At 51.5% G+C, this 16,109-nt stretch overlaps 1 long non-coding RNA gene across 1 annotated transcript; it reads left to right on the forward strand.

The window, feature by feature from the left end:
• Positions 1-7,099: 7,099 nt before the first annotated feature.
• LOC101903141 (uncharacterized) lies at positions 7,100-11,661 on the forward strand. The gene is made up of 3 exons (XR_001495241.3): positions 7,100-7,834; positions 8,764-8,982; positions 10,712-11,661. It is a non-coding gene; the product is annotated as an uncharacterized lncRNA (long non-coding RNA).
• Positions 11,662-16,109: the final 4,448 nt, after the last annotated feature.

Below are 16,109 nucleotides of genomic sequence, written 5' to 3' on the forward strand. Positions count from 1 at the left end.
TGGGTTGGGCACATCCTCTGGAGAAGGCAATGGCTACCCACTTCAGTATTCTTGCCTGGGAAATTCCATGGACAGAGGAGCCTGGTGGGCTACAGGCTATGGGGTTGCAAAAGAGTTGGACACGACTGAGCGACTTAGCACACAGGCATGTTCTGTGCTGGGGATGCCCAAAGGGGGACTGACTGTCTTGGTGGTCTGCTGGCCCTGAGGGTCCTGGTTCTGCTTCTGGCCACTTAGCACTCACTGAACATTTGCTTTGTGGCTGAACCGATGCAGGCACTGGGGAGTCAGAGACCAGGTACCCTGCCTGGGCCCTGGGGACTCCCTGCCCAGCAGGACACACGGGTGAAGAGGCTTCACAAGGGTGCTTGGCCCAGTCTGAGGAGGGGTACCTCAGGGTCCCTGACTTGTCCGGAAGCCGAGGGCTGGGCCCCAGGGCCCCCTCTTGCGGGCGTGCTGCAGTGGCTCTTTCGGACTTAGACTGCAGGCTGGTGGACCTGACCAGCCATGACATAAAGCGAGGGCGTCTCTCCAACCTTTCTGATGGGCTTCTTAAAGGACGTCAACAGCTGCTTATGGAGCCTGGGCAAGTCCCCTAGCACTTTGTGCCAGGGTCACGGTCCCACAGAGGAGCGCGCACCAGCCTACCTCTAACATGGGGTGACCTTTCTCCTCCATGGTACTCCGAGGAGCCCCCCGGCCAGGGCAGGGAATGGAGTGGGGATGATGCAGGGCCTCCGGGGACAGGCGTGGAAGCCGGAGAGACCCTGCCCTCCTGCCCATCCTCTAGAGCTTTCCAGGCTCTCTCCTGCTCCAGTGGCTTTGCAGAAGGGAGAGCAGAGAAGAAAACATGCCTTCAAGGGCAGCATTAGGTGATCAGAACCCCAGAGAACATTAGAACAGTCAGAATTTACACAGGAAAAGAGATGACATTGGACTGACCTTTGTGTCTGGACAAGAGACATAATTACCAGGAAGGCTGGTAACAAAAGGAGCCTGGAAGGAAGAGAAGCAAGAAGGGACGGCTTGACTGGTCATCACCCGCCGAAGGGCAGGATCCCCCCAGGCTGAATGACACTCACCGTGTACTTCAAGGAATGCACGTATCGGGAGAGGTGAAATCAGGAGCCTCAGCCCACCTTGCTGACTGTGGTCCCCGAGACTGCTAAGCATTTGAAATACTCCTGGACTACAGGAGCGGAAGTAGCTGAATGCAGAGAAGACCTCCTCGTGGGGCGATCTTCTGCGTGAGCGACCCCGTGGCTTGGTCTTATGAGCAGGTCGATCTTTCAAAGCCTTCTGAATTTGCTGAATCCACTCAAGTTTACTATTCTTCATTATCAGCATCGCGACGAATGTCTGCCTCCTGGACACTTCGGGGTCATCAAACCTGTGCTGTAGGATGTTCGGACACAGGTCCTTTCAAACGGGGAACAATAAGGAAAGGAGCATCTGTCTCTTATTGATCAGGATTTCTGAACTAAGGCATAGAGAGCTCTAATCGTGGCCTAGGAATTTATTTTTGAAAATACCAAATATCACCAAACAACTCCAGCGGGGGTAGAACAATGGAGAATTCAGTTTGCAAACGTGTGGCTGAAATGATACCTTTTATTTTTCTCTCTCTTTTTAAATTTATTTTTAATTGGAGGATAATTGCTTTACGATATTGTGTTGGGTTCTGCCACACATAAACATGAATCAGCCACAGGTATATGGATGTCCCCTCCCTGTCTAGCCTCCTTCCCACCTCCCACCCCATCCTACCCCTCTAGATTGTCAGAGAGCTGAAATGATACACTTTAAATGAAAGAAACTTTCACCACACATAGCATGTAGTGGGTGGTTATTTGTGCAGACAAAAGGGAAGGATACTCTTCGCCCTGGAGTTTGCTTTGCCAAATTCCGGGCCCCTTCCTGTGGTGGGTTAATTTCCAGGCTCTGCCAACACCTCACCTGCACCCAGCCAGCCTCTCCTCCCCTGACTGTTTCCCAGGGTGTGGGTGACCTGGACGTGCCGTGGCCTCAGTGCCCCGGGAGGACATTGTAGTTTGAAGGCATCTCAGTGGGGCTCTCTTCCAGAGCGCTCCGGCCTCTCTCGGTCTGAAGAGGAGGCTGCCTCCTGGGCTCTCCAGACTTTATGCTAAGTAGCTCCCACTCATCCATGTAAACACGGGCGTCCTGGCGTTTCCAACAGGCCTTATGTAAAGTGATAAATTGCCCCTAGAAAGGATCGACCAGCACGTGGGCCTTAATTGTCTCCTGGCACCAGGGGTTCCTAGAGCCCTTGAAGATGAGTTTGCAGCTCCTGCGGACCACGGAGGCGGCGGCATCCTCCTTGCCCGCTCCCATCCCCGCTCAGGCCACGCAGGGTGCACCCCCGGGTCGCGCCCCTGGGGATGCCCGGCGGCCCAGCCGCCACCCCCGAGCGTGCACGCGCGCCCACCCGCCTTCGCCATCACGGTCGGGGTCGGGGAGCGCGTGCTCGCATCGGTTAATTAGAAGCCGGAGTCGGTGGAGCCCCCGCCCGCCGGCCTGCGCTCTGCCCGCCAGGGGCGCCCTCCCTGCCGCCCGCCGGCCCTTTGATCGCCCGCGGCCCGCGGCCCGAAGCCCGCTCCGCTGCGCGCAGGTGGCGGCAGCGGGGCGCGGCGCGCTCGGGCGCTCCGGTCCCCCGGCCGCGGCGCGCTCCCCGCCACGCCGCACATCAAGGCCCGGCCGGCCGGCGGGCGCCTTCATTAGCAGCCTGAAATTATAATATTATGTTAAAGAACAAAGCTGCTCCCCGGAAAAATATGTGCTGCATATCTGACAAAGATAAATTGGATTATTCAAAATATTCTTGATGAAATGTTACATTTTGCAACTAATTATCAATCTGTTTTATCTGCAGACCAGCTGGGCATTTTTGTGCATGCAAGACCTGCCTTTCCAATGATCTTAAGATGTCACTGCAGCGTTTACATCTTTTATTTCAAGATTTAAATAACTAGGAAGTAGCTAATGTAATTCACTGCTGAGAAGAAAGAGGAGCTTCTTGATTCCTTTCCAAAGCCATCTCCTTCTAATGAACTTCTTTGGACTGTGAGTAATGAGGCTTTATTCAAATAATGTTTAAGGAAGCCTCTGTCAGTGTAATTTCTAAAAAAAAAAAAAAAAAAAGGGACCAATGTTTAATACATTTAAAACATCTCAATTCATAGGATATTAGGTCATGCAAGCCCACAGTAGCCCTTGCCAATGAGATGTTCCTCTGGTGTAGCTCTTTTCAGTTGAACCTGGCCTGGCCAAGCCCTCAGATGGCCTCACAAATCCAATGACTTGGCCCACTTTTTATCTGATGTTTTGCTGGAGCTGAGATGTTTAAGATACTCTGGGTTGATATAAATCCTGACCATTAGGAAGATTCAGCTTTCGGCTCCTGTCTGCCCATGAAAATCTCTCTCCTGTTCTGATCTATCTGGGGGATTGTGTCAATGTAGTTTTCTTGTTTTGTGAGTATTTTATGGCTGGAGGCAGCAGAAAAACAGACTCTGACGGCTTCTAGGCCCTTCACACTTTCCTGGAGGGTAGAGAGTGGCCGGAAGATGCACTTTGTCTGTATGCTTAGCGTCCGCCCACCCGTCTCCATGTGGTGAATGCATTCTCCATTCAGGCTGAATAGACACACTGGAACCTACCGTGTATCAACACTCAGAAGTGCTTTCCAAAACCTGCTCTAGGCTTTCTTTTTGTTAGAGAGAAATATAGGCTTCTCAGGTGGCACTAGTGGTAAAGAATCTGCCTGCCAAGGCCGGAGACCAAGAGACATAGGTTCGATCCCTGGGTCAGGAAGATCCCCTGGAGGAGGGCATGGCAACCCACTCCAGTATTCTTGCCAGAAAAATCCCGTGGATAGAGGAGCCTGGCGGGCTACCACTCATGGGGTTGTAAGGAGGTGGACACAACTGAGCATGCACGCATCATTCATCATTCACAGAGAAATATAAGAATATTCTCCTTGCTGAACAAACTTCACTCCTTCAGTCTCAGTAGATACTCCACAGTCCGAGATGGAGGAAGCAAGGTGCGGGGTGGGGGGGGGGGGGGCCTTCACTCCCATTGCACAGGTGAGAACACTGAGGCACAAGGAAAGAGATGATGTGATTTCCTCAAAGATACCCTGAGAGCTGGGCTTCCCAGATGGCGCTAGTGGTGAAGAATTCACTCCTGCCAGTGCACGAGATATGAGAGACGCAGGTTCGAATCCCTGGGTCAGGAAGATCCCCTGGAGGAGGGCATGACAACCCACTCCAGTATTCTTACCTGGAGAATCCCATGGACACAGGAGCCTGGTGGGCTTCAGTCCATGGGGTCACGAAGAGTCGGACACGACTGAGCGACTGAGTACGCACAGCAGGCACCCTGAGAGCGGTGGAGGCGGGGCTGCAAGCCTCTCCAGGCTCCCAGCGCATCCTCTACGCGCTCCACTTAGATGATGAAAGATGAACTTGTAGCTGATGGGAGGAACATGTGGGAAGGTTCAGGATGTGGGTTCCCTTTCTCAGCTGAGAGGTCTTCAAAGTGGTTATGAGGGAGCACGCCAAGGAAAATCAAGCAGCCATTTTCCCACTGAAATGACAGAACATACATCCTTCTTGCTTTTCTAATTGATTGCATTCTGACTGCTTCTCCATAAAATGATCCCCAGACAGGTTCTCAGAGCTGTCGCTGAGCCATTTGAAATTTCGCATGAAGCACGTTTATGTGTGCGTTTCTGTATCTATCTGTATAACTCTTTCCCCCTTATTTGGCTTGGTTAGGAAATGTCTTTTGTTCAGATTGCAAAAGAAAATTACACCTGATCTGCTTTCTGCCCGATTTGACTCCAGGGTTTTCTCTTTTGGCATTCCTGTATCAAGGGTCAAATTACAGTGCTCAGAACAGAAATGTTTTGCAGAAACACTGACGGGACCGTCCTAAGACTACGCTTTCTGGTGAGAGTCTCATCTTCTGTTTTTATTTACTTATTTTTTTTTTTACCTTTTTTCCCGTGATAAGTTAATTAATTTTTGTTGGAGTGTAGTTGATTCACACTGTAGTGTTAATTTCAGTGCAATGACGTGGATCAGTTCTGCAGATTCACGTGTCCACTCCTTTTAGACTCGTTTCCCATATAGGTTACTGCAGAGGGTTGCATAGAGTCCCTGTGCTGCACAGTAAGTCCTTCTTAGTTATCTGTTTTATGTATACAAGTGTTTACATGTCAATCCCAATCTTCCAATGTATCCCTCCCCCTCGCTTACCCCCTGCAAACCCTAAGTTTGTTTTCTATGTCTGACTCTATTTCTGTTTTGTTAGTAAGTTCACTTGTATCCTTTTGTTAGATTCCAGATACAAACGGTATCACATGATATTTGTCGTTCTCTGCCTGCCTTACTTCACTCGGTGTGATCACCACGAGGTCCATCCATGTTCCTGCAGATGGCTTTATCTTCTTTCTTTAAGATGCTAGTTTCCTGCCTCATGCTTCTTATTTGAGAGTCCACGGCTGTGTCAGAAGTGAAGGTGCAAGGGTCCCTTGGAGCTCAGAGGAGACTCTACTGGCCGTTGGCTTTTCCCAAGTAGTCTCCTGGGTCTTTTGCCTAGAGTGATTGAGGGGCTGTCATCTCATGATGCTAACCCCCCAAACCCCAAAATCCTCTGAATGTAAGGTGAGATCTCTCTGTCACAGAGATGACTATAGGGCACCAAATATTCGGTGTTGTTTTTTTTTCTAAAATAATTTCAAATTATATGTAGAAAGACAAAATATCAGGGCTTCCCTGATGGCTCAGTGGGTAAAGAATCTGCCTGCAATGAAGGAGACACCGGAGACACTAGTTTGATCCCTGGGTCAGGAAGATCCCCTGGAGAAGGAAATGGCAACCCACTCCAGTATTCTTGCCTGGGAAATCCCATGGACGGAGGAGCCTGGCGGGCTACAGTTCAAAGGGTCGCAAAGAGTTGGAGACGACTGAGTGACTAAGCACGGGAAGACAAAGCAGATTCTCTTCTCTCTTCTATAGAAGAGTCACTGTGTGTGTGCAGATTATTTAGCCATCTTCACAGTACGTGGTGTAAGAAAATGTCAGAACTCTCCTGGAAAAGTGTGCTGTGCTTTGCTTGGTCACCCCAAGCTGCCCACGCCTCACCTGTGGGTAGTGTGTGGCTGGGCCCACAGTGGTGTTCGAAGGTCCTTTAAAGCATCAAGAGCAGGTATCCACAAAGCTTTTCTGTAACGGGCCAGATGATGAGTGTTTCCGGTTTGCAGGCCATCCCCTCTCTGTCTCAGCTACTCCATTCTGCCACCGAGGCTCTGAGGCAGCTGCAGACAATTTGTAAATGAACGAGCGTGGCCCTGTTCCAATAAAACTTTATTTATGGGCACTGAAATGTGAATTTCAGATAATTTTCATGTGTCATGAAATATTATTCATCTTTTGATTTTTTTCAGCCGTTTACAAATGTAATAACCATTCTTAGTTTGTGGGCCGTACAAAAGCAGACAGTGCCCAGATGTGGCCCGAAGGCTGCAGCTTGGCCCTTCTGCTTTGGAACTGAACCAGGAAACTTCCAGCCGCTCTGACTCTCCTGCTGCTCTTGTATGAGTGAAGGAGGGATGCCTTCTTGATCCACTGGATCCACTCAGATAATAGTAGGTCCACTCTTAGCCCCCAGCCCAGTTTTATTGAGCTATAATTTGACATTTAATATTGTATAAGTTTGAGGCGGACGATGGAAGGGCATGATTGTGCATTCCTTGCAAGGTAATCACCAGGGTAAGTCTAGGGGACATACCTCAACTCACAGAGTCACACGTCCTTTTCCTTGTGATGAGAATTTTTAAGATCTATCCTATCACTCAAAGGGAGGGGATTATAAAAGATATCTGTTAGGAGGATTCCATGGAGTAGTTTGATTTACATGGTTTCAGTTAGGGAGAAAACTCTCAGAAGTGAGAAGGTTAGATGAGTTCTGGAAGAGGCTGAGGAACAAAAGAGATTTGGACCAACCAGTCTGTGCGGCTGCCGCAAGGACTGTGATTAGATGGAGGTGGGGAGGGGAGTGGAGGGTGGGGGAGGGGAGGTGAAGGGGGAGGGGGGCAGAGGCGGTCAGGTGGGGGCGGCCCTTCTAAGGATTCTCTCCAGGCCCAGGAGTTAAGGAGCAGACTGGGAGCTGCCAGCTGGCCCTTCGAAAGCATCTCGTAGCCCCAAGTTTTCTATAAAACTGCACACTTTTCCTCTCTATTCCACAGATCTGTACAGAGCCCCTACTGGGTGCCAGGTCCGTGTGGGAAGCCCTGTGGGGCAGCTTCCTGTGGCTGCTGTCACAGCCTGTGGTCCAGTCTCTGAGCTCCTGGTGATGCCGGCGTGCTTGGGCTCACAGCACATCCCTCCAGCCTCTATCTCCCTCTTCCCATGGGACTCTCCCTGCCTGCGTCTCCCTGTCCAGATTCTCCTCTTCTGGTGAGCGAGGCCGTTGCTGGAGCAGGGCCCAGCCTACTCCTGGAGGCCCTCCTCACAGCCAGATGACATCTGCAAGGACTCTGTTTCCCAAGAAGATCACATTCTCAGGTCCCAGGGGACTTGAACATTTTTTGGGAGGTGATGCAATTCAACTCGCACGACGCAGAAAGCGGAGTAAACAGAGGTTAGAATTGGGGCCCAAGTGGCAGCTGTCCCTTTACCGTGTGACTTCAGTGGCCGACGATTGGCTCTGATCCTTCCTGGCAGCAAAACACAGTCGTGGTGTTGACGGCTGTGGTTGGGTCTCCAGAAGTATCATCCCCACACGATCCCGAGTGAATCTCACACAGGTTAGTAAAGGTTTCTTCGGGGATTTGCCTTGCTCACTCAGGGAACAACTTCACAGCCCGAGGCCCTTCTTGCCACACACTCCATGGACTCTTCTCTGGACCCTCTGCCATGTTGCTGCTCCACCTGCTTCTCTTGGGGATTTCTCTTGGGAAGTAGGATTCCTGGCTCCTTAATCAGGGCTTCCCTGGTGGCAATAGTGGTAAAGAGCCTGCCTGCCAATGCGGGAGATGTAAGAGGTGTGGGTTTGATTCCTGGGTTGGGAAGATCCCCTGGAGGAGGAAATGGCAACCCACTGCAGTATTTTGCTTCGAAAATCCCATGGACAGAGGAAACCGGCGGGCTACAGTCCATGGGATTGCAATCAGCTCCTTAATCAGCTTGACCCCAGTTCCTGTCCCCAAAGCTTGCAGATGCACTCAGCGCTCAGCATAAGGAAGGGCTCCCCCAGTGCCGGGACCCCACCCTCATGCGCAGCTTTGCATCCTTTTGTTATGAGAGCTTGCTCTCTGCCCCAAGTGAACTACCAGGGTATTTCTTCTGTATGAGCACCCTTCTTTTATTGTGCTTCACTTTATTGCACTTTACAGATATTGTGATTTTTGCAAATTGAAGGTTTGTGGCCACCCTGCATTGAGCACATCTATTTGGTACCATTTTTCCAGCAGCATTTGCTCACTTTGTGTCTGTACCATATATTGGTAATTCTCGCAATATGTTCAACCCTCCACCAGCAAAAAGATTACAATTTGATGAAGACACAGATAATGTTTAGCATTTTTAGCGATAAAGGGTTTTTAAAGTAAGGTTTGAATGTTGTGTTTTAGACATAATGCTATTGCACACGTAACAGACAGCAGTATAGGGTAAAGGGAGTGTTTATATGCACTGGGAAATCAAAAGAATTTTGGTGTGACTCTCTGTATTGCAGTATTCGGTTTGTTGTAATGGACTGGAACCAAAGCTGCAGTATCTCTGAGGTGAGCCTGGAAGAGCATCGTCCCTAGGAGGAATTTGGTGAATGAAATGACCTTCAGCCCCTTTCCAGCCTCCTTGATAATGGGGTGAACACAGGAAGCACATCCAGCTCAGGCGTGGAAACCAGAAGTCACCCGAGGGACAGGCAGAAGGCCCAGGTGATGACGGCCAGGTGAGGTGAGGGAGGAGAGTGTGTGTCGAGCGAACCTGTGCTGGGGACTGAACAGCTGTGAGGCTCAGAGGGCTCTCCTGGGAGGAGTGATGCTGGGCGACTCAGAGCTGCCAGCTCACCCTGGACGCTGAGACTCAGGCGAGGAGGAGGGACTGTCCCTGAGCCTCAGGGACTCCGGCCAAGGGACAATGAGAGGAGGTGATTCCACTCCAGGGTATTTCTAAACACCTCCTATGGTCTGCCGCATCCTCAGCCCTGTGTGTGTGTGTGTGTGTGTGTGTGTGCACACGCACGCGTGTGTGTGCATGTTGCTCAGTCATGTCTGACTCTTTGCCACCCCTTGTAGCCTGCCCGGCTCCTCTGTCCATGGGATTCTCCAGGCAAGAATACTGGAGTGGGTAGCCTTTCTCTCCTCCAGGGGATCTTCCCAACCTGGGTCTCCTGCATTGCAGGCAGATTCTTCACCATCTGAGTCACCAGGGAAGCCCCATCCTTAACTCTAAATTGCACTAGATTTCCTGCCCTTTGAAATTTAACTTTGTTCAAGCTTTGACCCCCATCCATGCAACCAGTCTCAGAATTTTGGGCTCATCCTGTTTCCTGAACCACCTCTAAGTTAGAGCCTGTGAGTTCAGGTGCTGGAAACGCGCAGAGAGAAAACAAATCCACGGCCAAGCTGAAAGAACCACAGGGCAGCTTCAAGCTTAAAGAACCCAGGGCAGCTTCCGAAAGGGGCTCAGCCCGGACTCACCTTTGCTCCTTGTCACCCTAAGGAGCACCCTCCCCTCCGCCACCATCATCACCACTGTGCATTGCATGCTCTGTGATCTTTTTTAAGGCTTACAACATCCCCAAAGGGTAAATTATTTCCCCTTTTAAGGACTATTAAAACACTGATTTATCCCTGCCTTCAGATGAGGAAGTCGAGGCTCACGTAGGGTGAGCACTGGTCTCCCTGTGTCACTGCCGCAGAGGTCAGGGTCAGCGTGTGTGAGGACGAGTGCTGTGTGAACACGTGTCCGCATGTGCACGCCTGTGAGCACGTGTGTCCCTGTGTGTGCCTGGCTGCCACGCGTGTGTGGCTGCAGATTTATGCATGCGTGTGTGAGCACGTGTGGGCTGTGTGTGTGTGCTGGCGGGCTTGTAAGGCCTCCAGGAGTGGGCGTGGCAGCCACTCTGGCCTGTCTGCGCCTCCAGCACCCGCGTGGAGGCCCAGGAGGGCAACAGGGCTTCCTGAGAAGCAGGCAGGACCGATGGGAGCAGGATGTGGGCTGGCCGGCGAGAGGCTGACCTGGCTGCGTCCACCAGCCTGGGGGGTGTGAGAGCCCTCCTGAGATCTTGCCTGGCTTGCGTGGGGCCCAGCCAGGCTCTTTAATTGGCAGCATCAAGTGCTGTGCCAGGCTTGGCTGCCTCGGGGTCCCCTGGCAGGAGGGGCTGGAAGCTGGGGTCTGCAGGGCTCCGTGTGTACGCTCTCAAGCTGGGGGAGGAGATCCTGCTTGGTGGTGGGAAGGTTGGGGAGAGGAGGCGAGGAGTAGCCTCCTGCCTGGTGCCTGTAAGCATCTCAGGCCACCCTGGGGCTCAGACCTGCCAGTCCTCCTGGCAAGGAGCCGTCCAGGCTACTTCCAATACAGCATCCGCCAGCCACAGCTAGCTGTTTAAATGTAATCAACTAGCTGATTAATTATCAATGGATTAAAGAAATTAATTAAAATGAAATGTGAATACCCAGATCTGCAGTTGCACTCCCCACCTTTCACGGGCTCAGTGGCCACGAGATCTAGCAGCACAGATGAAGAACACTTCTGTCGTCACGGAAACTTGTCGGACACCACCGCTCTAAAGGGCAGGTCTCCAGGCCTAGCCCTGTGGCCTGGGTCAGGTGAACGACGCTGTCGAGACCTCACGGCCCCCCGTCCCGGCTTTGGTGAAGGATTTCACTGGTCGTTGGCTCATCGGAGGCTTTCAGAGGGAAGTTCAGGTGTTCAGATTCCATCCCACCTATGGGAGGAGATGGGCACGTGAGGGCACCGGGAACTGACCCTGTGGCTTTTTTTTTTCCTTTTAAATACATGAGTCATGGGACTTCCCTGGTGGCCCAATGGTTAAGACTCTGTGTTTCCAATACAAGGGGTGTGGGTTCGATCCCCGGTAGGGGAACTAAGATCTTATATGTCACGTTGCACAGTCAAAAAAAAAAAAAAAAGATGCCAGTCACAGGGCTGCACACTTTACATGTGCTACCAGTAACAGTATTAAGTAATTGTGACTGTCACATACTGGGTGCTTACGTGCGTGCCAGACCCCAGCCTGTCCTTGCCAGGCGTCGCTTCCCCCCAGGAGAGGGCCAGCACTCGCCTTATTCACGCACTGAGCCACCTCTGGCTGGAGAGGCACCCAGCTCATTCTGTCCCTGACTCTGGGGTGATTCTGCTTGAATGCTGTCTACAAAGCCATTTCCCAACCATTCACCACAGTCTCTTGTTTCCTTTTTAATTAGAATAACTGTAACTTTTTAGTATGGCCTTAACGTAGTACTTTTTTGTCCTATTTAAACTCACCCAGGGATGATTTGCAGGAAAAGGAGACTGGGGACTCCATGACTGGGTGTTGACCCCTCCACCCCTCCTGCTGTTTGTTCTTGTTTTCTGTTTTAAATTGAAATATAGTTGATTTACAATGCTGTGTGCTCTTGCTCTTTAAAAAACAGACTTATAGATTCTCTTCATGTAAAATCTCATCATTTCCATTGGTAAAGCTGTCATCCTCGGGAAGTTATTTGAGCCCCTTTGTCCTCATGATCAGATCACACAGCTTCTTTCTCCTCTGAAGAACCTGAAAAGCAGTTTACATTAAATATTAGAGCACCTGACTACCACTGGCTAATTTAATTGTGGACTTCAACGTAAGCTTCAGGGATGTTTTTCCATCCTGAGCTGTCAGTGGTATTTGCTGATGAGAGGTTTCAGTTTGCAATCCCTGGTCAATCAGTGCTTTACTCTCAGGAGGAAATTAAAGAAATCACTTGAAAATGGCTGAGAAATTGGAAAAAAAAAAAACACAACCCAAACACGCTTGGCTCCAGCAGGCATCCTGGAGGGTGGATGGGAGGTCAGCTGAGTGCTAAATGCTGTTGCTGCCTCTCGGGCCCTCCCTTGACACCATGGCTCTCAAAGTCCCGCCGTGAGAGAAGACGGAGTTGGCTGCCTTAGAGATGACTTTCGGTGGGCTGCCGTGGTCTGTTAGAGTCATAAAGTGCGTTATGACGAGCGTTGGGGCGGGAGCAGGACTCTCTCTCAGGCTGGTCTTTAGAACAAAGAAAACAAGCTCAGTATCTACTAGGAGATCAGTTTGCGCCCGATTTGGTTTAAATGCTAAACCCTATGAAATGATCTTAAGCAGAAAAATCAATTTCCCAGAAGTCTCAGATGTACACTGGAACTCTCATATTTGAACTAAATCTAGGTAGAGTTAAATAATTGAGCTTGCTCTCTTTAAGTGCTACAAATGTATTTCACACTAGAAATAGCTTACGTGAGTCGGGCAACTCCGGAGGGTGCTCAGGCACCCAAGTCCCTCGGAGATGGGCTGGGAGCAGCTTGAGATCACCCCTGCCCTGAGGGGGTAGGGCTGGGGTGGCACCGAATCCCAGATAGCTCCTTGTCCAGAATAAGCCGGGAGAGGCAGGCACCAAGTTCACGAGCAGAGCTGGACGCTCTTGAAATGACCTGCGTTGATAGAGAAGAATGCTTGGGGCTTGCCCCTTGCATGTGGCATCTGAGAGCGCAAGGACCCAGTTTGGGGACCCCCAGGTCCTGCCAAGGAGCAGACAGAGATGAAGGTCACCGCTTCTGACCTCACCTCCTGACTCCCATCTCCTGCCTGGGTTGACTGGGATCTACAACTTCTCAGAGCCTCGGTTTTCCATCTGTGAAATGGGACTTCATTTGCTCCTGCACTTTTACGGGACTTCGTTTGCTCCTGCACTTTTTTGATTGTCCTGGCCCTGGGGTAGAGCAGTGAACACGGTGGACAGAGCCTCGCCTCTCTGAGCTTGTGGGTCTGTGGTGGAGGCACACCGCACGGGGTTTCCAGAACCATTCAGTCTGGGGAAGGGCTGGAAAGGAAGAACACGCCCCTCTGAACAGGCGTACCTGCTTGCAAGAGAGTGGGGGTTTGAGTGAATTAGTTCAGTAAAATGCCCAGAGCTGCTCTTTCATCACATAGGCCAGTCAGAGCGAGAGGGGAAAAGAGGGATTCAGGAAAAGGGAATTAAATAGAAATGCAGGGCTGGCCTGGGGAGAAGGGGGCTCCGGGTTTGTGTCCACCAAGATGTAGGCACATGCTGACCACCTCCAGCCCAGCTCACCCCAGGAGGCAGTAAGGAAGCTCTCTGGGCCCGGCTTGGGCCCCGCTGACCCTCGCGTTCGCTCTGTTCCCCTGGTCGATCTGCGGAGCATTTACAAGTGGGAAGCAGGCCAAACTCTGGCCTGAGCACGTCCCTGCTGGCGCGGGACCTGCGGGAGTGAGGGCCGGTCCAGTCTGCTCCAGCGATGAGCCGGAGGCACCCCCAGATGCAGGAGTGCAAGTGTGTGTGTGTGTGTTTATCGTTGGATTTCGAAGCTGGTCCTCGGGGTGCATTTATACTGAAGCCGGCGTCCCTGTGGCCAACGCATCTGGACATTTCTCCTGGCCTTCCTTGCTAGCAACCCATTCTTCTTCGGAGTGTTTTTTAACAGCTGGATGCTTGCCTTGCCAATTTAGAGTACACGGGTCCTGTCACAAAGGCATCGATAACCCGTTGCAAGGATGACGTGACCAGCGCAGCTTTGGAAGATAGAAAGCAGATGAGGGTTACTTGGAGGTGAAATGTGGTTTTTGCTGCTTACAGTTGAGGCTCTGAAATCCAAGCTCCCCCTGAGTTTCAACGGCCTATATTTGTTTGCTTATTTTGGCCGCACTCTTGGCTGTTGGAATCCCCTCTCCCTCCCCTGCAGCCTGGCCAGATGACACAGGTTTAATCAAAAACCATGAATCCAAGGTTCTGGGGCCACTGCTGTCACCAACCAGCTGCGTGACCTCGACAGGCTAGTCAGGCCTCTGGCAGGATCCCTGCTTTCTGGTCTTCAAGGGAGGGCCTCGTTCCCGACTGCAGGAGTCCATTGGTTCCGCAGGGAACGTGCTCGACTTGGAGAATTTGCTTAACACAAAATATGATCACGGGAGACCGTCCAGGGTCTGTGAACCGCGAGGCCGGGAATCGGCGGGTTTGTTTTCTTTTACACCTTCTGTATTTGCAGGAAAGCACAGTCGACATCGTAAGGTCGACTTTTAGCTGTCAAATCTACATTTCATTTATTTATGTCTTCCAGAAAGTCCTGGTAATACATTGATAAACTTCCATCTTTAAATAAAACCTCTGTGTGAGGAGGACTCCACTCTACAAAGAAGGCACGACCTTCATACCCAACAGCGTCCGGATGAGATGGATTAGTTGACATCAGGGGTGGCGAGAAGCACTCTCCAGCCCTGCGACGCGCCGCAGTCTGCTGGGTGAAGTCGTGTTTCTGGCTTCTATCCAGCAGAAATGAACAGTAAATAAATGAAGAAGTATATTAGGCTGAACCGCTGACATTTGTATGCAGGGTAGTAAATGTTTGTAGATGAAGAGCAGCAAAAGATTTTTTAATAAATGCTTTGGTGGCGGATTTTATACTAAATCATTTCTTGACATTTCGACTAAAACCAACAGCTTAGATGATGGATCTGAGGTTCATACCATATGCATATACTCTGGTTTGATGAATCCTCCGCTAAAAGGACCTCCATGAAACTGGATTCCCTCCTGACCAGGAGAAGATTGTATGTGGAATACATTAATTCACGGAAGTCGGGGAGGACCAGGGCTGTGATCTCGCCCACACTCTGGATATGAGCTGAGGCTCATATGAACGACGGTCTCCTTGGGTTTTCAGCTGGAGCTGGACTACGCTAAATAAACTCCATAGTGGAGATGATGGTTCTATTTTCTGATGGGAATGTTTACTCAAGAAAGTGAGGCCCGGAGGGCTGGACAGGAAAGTGGGGGAGGAACGTGTTGGCGTGTGGACAGGTCCCTGTTGGCAGGGTTGCCCAGTTCTTCCTCTGAGCTGGGCAGGACCTCCCTGGCCATCCTCCCCTTTGGGCCCGCAGATGGCAAACCAGGACACAAGGCTGACTCCTCGGGTCCTAGAGGTGGCCCTTTCTTGTTGCCTGCAAGCCCCAGCTGAGTGCAGCTCTTCCTGCTGGTCTGGTCTATGGGGCCGGAGCGAGTCCCTGTGGATTCAGATGCATCCCCCCTCACTTTGGGCCATCGCCTCCCCTCCTTTCTCCTGGGGGCTCCCCTTCATCTTGGGAGTCCCCGTCGTCTTCTTTTGGCAGACTCTTCCCTTTCCTTCAGTGGGGTCCCTTGCTCCCTCCTGCTGGAGCCTGCTCCTCTTGCTCCTCCGTCCTGTGCTGTCCTCCCGGGCAGCCCCACCTGCAGGGACCAGGGTTCCTCCTGGGAGGGCGCGTGGATGCCCAGAGTGCATCAGGCCTGTCAAGCATCAGACACCAATCCCTGAACCCGAGTCCCCGGGGACCAGTGTGGGAATCTGCATCCCCAGCAGGTACCACCCCTCAGTGTCCAGCCCTCACGAGGTCCCCAGAGGATGCATGGAATGGACAAAGAAATGCACGAGAAAGAAAGAAAGGCATGCTGTAACCCCTGGGTCTGAGGCCCCAGGCAACGCCTCTCCTCACGTCCTATTGCTATTTTACGTGGGTCCTGTCGTCTCCAGACCTCATCCTGATCCATCACGGTGTAATAGATGAAGCCATCCTTCCAAAAAAAAATGAAAGAGCCTTGACAATGATAATTGCTGTTAATATCACTCCGGACATAGGTTTACTGTCTGATGAGTTTGGAAAATTTCCTTCTGAAACAACATGAGGAGCCATCCAGGGTTTGGTCAGCGGGTGGCGTGGCCACACTTGAAGAGGTATCTGAGGGGCCAGAAAATGCATCTGTGGTGCAAGAGGGGAGCCCCTCACCCCCGTGAAGCCGGGGTGATGCCTGCTCAGGGTCTGCTGCCTCCCGGGATGGTCGGGCT

The sequence above is a fragment of the Bos taurus genome, chromosome 26 (genome assembly GCF_002263795.3).
Source record: "Bos taurus isolate L1 Dominette 01449 registration number 42190680 breed Hereford chromosome 26, ARS-UCD2.0, whole genome shotgun sequence".
Lineage (NCBI taxonomy): Eukaryota > Metazoa > Chordata > Mammalia > Artiodactyla > Bovidae > Bos > Bos taurus.